A 7,169-nucleotide genomic window follows, 5' to 3' on the forward strand; every position below is an offset into this window, starting at 1 on the left:
GACATTACACTAACTGGCCCATTGCAAGTCAGGGAATTGCAAGTTTAGTATTAGTTTAGATAAATAAAGTGATCAGTGCATAAGTTAAACAACAAAGTAATTCAATTATGTAAAACACACAAACAATGCAAAACAGTTATATCTATAAAATGTCAGTTAATGAGCCTGGCTAATTACACTAATTAAATATTACAGTATGCAAATATTTACACAGGGAAGCATTACACTTTAATATTCCTTGACAGTAAGGAAGGCACACTCACATTCTGTGCCTTATTCCTAACAATCTAAAATAAATAAAAACTCATCTTAATAATACCAGAGCCATGCCTTTAAGTTATAATGTAGTGTTCTGTTTATTAACAGTCTGTGTGTGTGCTGCAACAGGTGTATTAGAAAATGCACTGTACAAAGGACTTGTTTTTTTAATAAATATTTACAATTCAGTAGGAGTTGGCTAGCACAGTTAAATAACTTAGTTGGCATGATTTTCACAAATTCCCCTTCCAAATTTACTATTTATCATTATTATTATTATTAAGGATAATAATATTAATTAGTTGAATTAAACAAGGACATTTTGTTTTAAAAATGGGTGTACTGCGCTCTGGTGTATGTTGGCGTTTTATAAATTACACAATAACTAGGTGGCATGCTTAGCTTTGTACGTTATATCATAGTTTAGAAATATTTGTTTACCCTGCATTTTTTTTTGTTTGTTTATTATTGCAATAGTTTTTGTTGTTAATAATAAAAAAATATCTGCTTTAAAAAAAGAACATGTATAGGGATGTGAGCTACACCACTGAGCGGCTAGCAAAGTGATTCTGCATATGATTTATGCAGGTTCAGGGTTGTCTTGGAGCATTGGTACTACACAGCACCAGGGTCAAACCACATCAAGCTCTGAGGGCAGATCAGAATATTCAATGAGATTTCTAATTTCTGGCACCTTTGGAATAACAAAGAGAGAGAGGGAAGAATGGGACCAGCTCTCCCCTTCTAGAAACCACAGCAAGTCTAACATGTCAGTGATTCTAAACAGCCCTTTCTCTCTGTGCTGTGTCTCCTGTCACTATTAGAGTACAGGGCTTGATAAATTCCTCTCTGCACAAGGGCTGTCCCCTATTGTTCTTTCACTTTGTTTCAGTGTTGCTAACTTGGTGGAATTCTTGTCGTAGTTTCACAGCAAGACTCATTCTAACCCACAGTCACCAACTGAGTCTCTCTGTACAGCTGAATCTCTGAAGTTGTTTTAATCCCCCAAACAAGGCTAAATTGAGGGGAGAGTGAGCCTGGAGAAACTGCTGGATACACCTTCTATCTTGCTATTAATGTTCCTCTTTTAATTTAACTTATATTGTTAATAGACATCATAAAATAAACAATGTATAAAATTAAATCCATGAAAATTATATGTGCAATGTTAATTATTTGTACATTTAATCTAATTTGCCTTTTTATAAAAGTGTTATCTATAAGAGAAAATATATGAATTACATAGAATTATTGTTACTTTTTTTTTGCCAGAAGAAATTGTTTAGAATGGGGAAGGAATGCACAGTATATGTGAGGTTCATAGAAAATAGCAGAATGTGGACCTCACAGTGATTGTTTTACGTTTATAACTACATATGTGTGAATGCCTGTTTTAATGTATGACCCATGTATGATTTTTATACTTTAGTTTATCTGGGAGCAACTGTAACACATTTAAACAATGTTACACCCCCACACTGTGACTTCATTGGTGTGAAGTGACTCATTAAAGAGATTAAACTTGGTTGTGAGACTTAACCCATTCACTACACAGATATTTTTGATTAAACAAATTTAAGAGCACTATTTGTTTGAAAACATAAACATTAAAAAGAGTTCAATAAATGTCACGTTTTAAATGTCGAATACACAGCAGCAATACAATAAGTTCAATATTTTGTAGTGGCACTACCAGTCAGAGTGGCACATTTTATAATGACTGACGCTGAGCTAATTTTAGTGTTGGGGTTTATGTTCCACTAGGAGGAGATATGGTCAGGATTTAGGGTTAGAGTTAATTCACATTGAGGATAAGTGGGTATTTCTCTTCAAGCTCCCTAACCTTAAATCCCCAGTAGCATAGCCCTTATTACCCCCTAACCTACTGCACTGGTGGAACTCATGCCCCCTTTGTCATTATCGTATGATTATGGCATTGGCTTTGGCGGTTTATCTGTCACTGTAATGGCACTGTTTTAGCCATTGCTATTATAATGCTGTAATCTTTTTAATCAGGTGACTTTATCACAATGTTATAGTGACACAATATTAAAAGTTGCTAAAATTACAGTGACTTTTTTATCTCGACATTTGCCAAGTGAATCTTTGAAAACATAGCTGTAGAACAACAACTTGGGACAGGACAGCAATTGTGTGAAGTGCCAGTATTAGGAGTGTACGACCTGTGCAAACGCATAGGGTACACATTGAGATAACAGGTCACTTTGGGCAGCAACACTAGTCAGCTATGGAGTTCAGAGAACTCAAAGTACTCCACAAACAGGGTGCAACCCAGCTCCCTATGTCTATTCTCTGCAGCCGCCCATGTGAGCACCTACAGCAGGCTTCTCCAAACTCCGGCCCTCCAGATGTTGCTAAACTACAACTCCCATGATTCTCAGCCTACCTATTTCATTCATAGAATCATGGGAGTTGTAGTTCAGCAACATCTGGAGGGCCGGAGTTTGGGGAAGCCTGACCTACAGCATGACTGATCAGCCACAGTTTAGTGTGGAGGTTGCCTTAATAGTTAAACCCCAGCCTAAATTGTCAAACCTCAGCAATGCTGCCATTATCATTGGGCTTAACTATTAATTTATTACGGTTGAGAGGGAAGACCATGCTCCCACCGCTCAGTCACACGTCGGGTGCTATAGCCAGATAAGAGGGTGGGTAGGAGAGACATAACTGGTGGCTTAGATGAAAGCTAGTATGGGGTTGGGAGAGAAAAAAACTGAGGGTGGCAGAGAAGGAGCAGGTGGGCTAGGAAGAGATAATGAGCATGGGAGAGATAACTAGGAGTGTGGGCAGGGAGAGACAACTAACAGCGGATAGAAAGTTAACCAAGGGGGAAATAGTTGGACATGTAACAAGAATATAAAATGATTGTGAATAAGATTTGCAGTTCCTATGATACTCAGCCAACCTATATGCCTGGTTCGGCATCACGAGAATGGTAATTTACAAACACCTTAGGGCCTGTCCTTTAAATATGTTGTGAATTACAGTCACTACAATGCTCAGTTAGCCCTTGTAGACTGGTTTATCATGTTGAAAATAGCACTTCATTATTGCAATTTACAAAAGTCATGCGTGACCAAATTCTGTCCTTACATTAAACATACAAACAGTGACATTACACACAAAGAAACACCAGCATACAGTATTTCACAATTCCACATATTGACATTGGATGCCTACACACAAACACAGGACACCTAGATACACATATGCTGACACAGCATGCGCACAGGAAAACCAACACACTTGTATTAGCATTGCAAAAATACAGGTATACCAACACGTATGTCATGATATCGTGTGCACACAGGAACACAGACATACACATACTGAAAATGTCAACACCATACCACTTAGTACATTAACAGTCAAACTCACACAGTCTTAAGTGTGTGTGACTGTTTTATGTCAGAAGTAGCTTTTGCAATTAACTACATTAAGTGTTGATAATCAATAATGATGGTAGGAGGGGGGTCTCACTCATGGGGTGCCTGAAGGCCAAAGGCCAGTCTTGATTGTGTGTACAGACTACTGTTGAAACATGCCTAAAAATTCTAAATTAAATAAACATATAGAATTTTAATTAGTTTTTAGCTCATCCTGTTTACTTTGCATTAATAAGGGTTGTATTGTTCTGAGACTATACAGTATCTTTTGTGTTGCAATTCTTCCCACGTGTTCAAAAAAACAGAATATCTTTGTAATACAATGCAGGTATGATAACAATATAAATAAAAATGGTCAAATAGTCACTTACAGATGTTTGTAACTGCAAAAAATCTGCTGGCATATTACGAAATATAAATTCCCAAATGCCATCTAAACGTAAATATTATATAATGGTATGCAATAAATTGTGGCTTATTGACAAGTGATCAAGTGAACAAGTGAATTTTTTTACAACTGAACCATTTTGTTAATCAGTTGTCAACACATGTCATCTCACTGTTTAGTGAGAAAACGTATGTAAGTAATGAGCAGAGACCTTTGTAAATGTGACTTTAGTAAAATTCATACATGTAAGACTTTGAAGTTGATTTATAGGCTCACAGAATTATCTAGTAGTTTTGTTACAAAGTGCTGTTTAATTGGACCCATCACAGTCTGATATTGTCCTGTTTTGTTTGTTAGTGTGTTTGCTTTGTTTTGGGCCCAGCAGATACTTTTGTTCACTGAGCCTCTGGTGGTCCAAAGGGAGGTCAATAGACGTTTATCTGAATAAAAAGTCTCTGCCTTGCCAGACAAAAATGCAATGCATTAGACTGAAAGGTTATCTTCAAAGGGAAACCATCACTTCTCTGGAAATTACACCAGTGAAGAAAATATTGAGAATCGCCTATATCTTGAGTTAAAGTGTTTTGATGCTCTATTTAAAAAAAAAAATATTAAAGATGACCGTTTAGTACAGGCACAGTCAGGGCATATAATGCAAATGAGGAGAAAAAAAAAACAGAAACATTGTTTTATTTTTCCCTTCTCTGTATGCTTTCTTTCTGTTGATGCCAGGTGCGAAAGACAGCGATTGACAAGGCGCTAAGATGGAGGCGCCCATTTACAGGGTAAAGAGATGTGGATTTCTGCATTTTTTTCACACTTCATAAATACATATTTGTTAAATATAGAGATAAATAAACATAATATTTAAAATTCTAAGAAATGACAGTTCCCATTTAAAGTCATACAAATGGTACAAAGTTACGGCTATTTAAATTACTTAAGATGTAACTCGTGCAAATGTGCATGGAAAGAAAATCATGATTTTTTTTTTATTTTGTTTTGTTCACAAGAACCACTTCCGCACTCATATCATGGTTTTATCGTGGTTTTAGTAATTGAACCTAATCTTCCAGGAAAATTGGCATTACAAACACATACAAACAGTTCAGATTTACAAATGAGTATTAGCAAAGCATTTGTAATTCACATACTTGTGCTACTAATGTATTCTTTTGGTGATGTGATTATGATTCAGGATTGAAACCAGTGAGCAATCTAATTGCTGATAAAAACCGCTAGCCAGTCAGAATTAAGTAAAATGTCCCAAGACACATTTTCAAAGTTTCGTTTTTCCAGAAAAGAGGTAAAAAAAACATTTAATTCTTTTAATTGCAAATAATGTCTACTGTCTCAATAAGTAAAAATGTAGTTGTTGTTTAATTTCATTAACCACATCTCTTTCAGATTATTGATCATTAATTGTAATCTATTCCCATCCATGGAATACATAGCACCCTTATCTTTTGGGCCACTATACCCCAGTCCCTCTAGAATTTGAGCAGGGCCCTTACTCTCACTGTTCCTGTGCGTCCAACTTGTCTTCTTAACAATGCTTGTCTGTTAGTCCACCTATTGTACAGCCCTGAGGAATTAGTTGGCACATTATAAAAATAATAATATTGAAGACAATTTAACAATCATGCCCGCATAAAGCAGGATTATCTTTGGACTGAGCATAAATGAGAGGTTTATTCTGTCCCTGCTGGGCTCCTTGCATGTGATAAATGTATCACCATGTAGTACATCTTTATGCTGAAAGGTGTGATAACAGCAGTAAGTGGTTTAATGACTTGGATGTAATAGAAATATTGAGACAGTTTGAACAGTGAGTCCTGTAATATTGGCATGTTCCTCGGGGTGTCAGACAGGGCTGATTACAGCAGATGCCCAATATAACAGTAACATTCTGTAACATAGTTCCACTGCATTGCTGAATTGGCTTGATTCTGTGAAGGATGGACCCCAAATACAAGGACTGTAAAGGGTAAGATGGAAGGAAAGGAGGTTCGGTAATGTTTATGTACAACAGCCCACTGGTTTCTGCAGCCCATGGTCTCCATAGGAAAATACCTAGTCCCAAGCAGTAACTCTTTATATCAATGGTAGGTGGGTTTAGATAAAAAGATAAATATATATATAATAAGGAGAGTTACCAACAAGTAGCGTGAAGTGTGGCTTCAGCGTTAACTTTGCCACAGTCCTACCCATCTGGACGCAGTCACAAGATCGCATCGTTTTGACACCTTTTTTGTCCACGAATGATGTGAATGATGTGAGCCACAACATTGGCACGAGTCCTCCATGCTGCTTGAATTTTGACTCAATGCACATATTTATACTAGAGCGAGTTAATGGTGTCAGGACCTGGTTTTATTTAAACCCCTCCATCCTTTGGACAAGCACCCTTTGGTGCATTCAAGCATGTGTCATGCTGTGTTATTTTTTTTTTTTTTCTGGTTTTGATCTGGAAAGTTCCTCAAGCCTGATTTGTTTATTCTGGTTTCCCTGACAATTATCCCAGAGTTTTGACTAGTTCTGATACTTTCTAATTCTATCGTTTCCCCAGCTACTCTAAAGTCCGGCAATATGTATATTTATCATTTATACTTTGTCTTTGGTAGGTTGCTGACTTAAATTTTGAACAGGTTTTCCTCTGATTCCTGACAGATTGAATGTCAGAGTTAGGGAGTTCCAATAAGCAGCAATAAATAGAACGCTGAGGGTTAAGATAAAAGGTATATTTTTGTTTATTGTTAAGTCTAAATTTATTCCCCCAAAACTCTAAATTGTCTGCCAACCCTAACCCTAAACATATTTATATGTGATATTAATTGCTGACTAGTTTGTCTCCCTGACCCAATCCTCAACCATCTAAACTGATCAGCCACAACATTACAATCACTAACAGGTAAAGTCTGCATAGCCACAGGCCGGTCATGAGGGTTAACCCCTTCAGGACCGCTGACGGTTCAGGACCGTCAGCGGTAAAACGTGCGTTTGGACCGCTGACGGTCCTGAACCGTCATAACGGTTTTGGGCTACTTACCTGATCGCCGTCGGTCCCACGGCGGCGATCAGCTCTCCTCCCGGTCCAGGGGGACTGCCTGTCTGCC

Source organism: Pelobates fuscus, chromosome 8, assembly GCF_036172605.1.
Source record: "Pelobates fuscus isolate aPelFus1 chromosome 8, aPelFus1.pri, whole genome shotgun sequence".
NCBI lineage: Eukaryota > Metazoa > Chordata > Amphibia > Anura > Pelobatidae > Pelobates > Pelobates fuscus.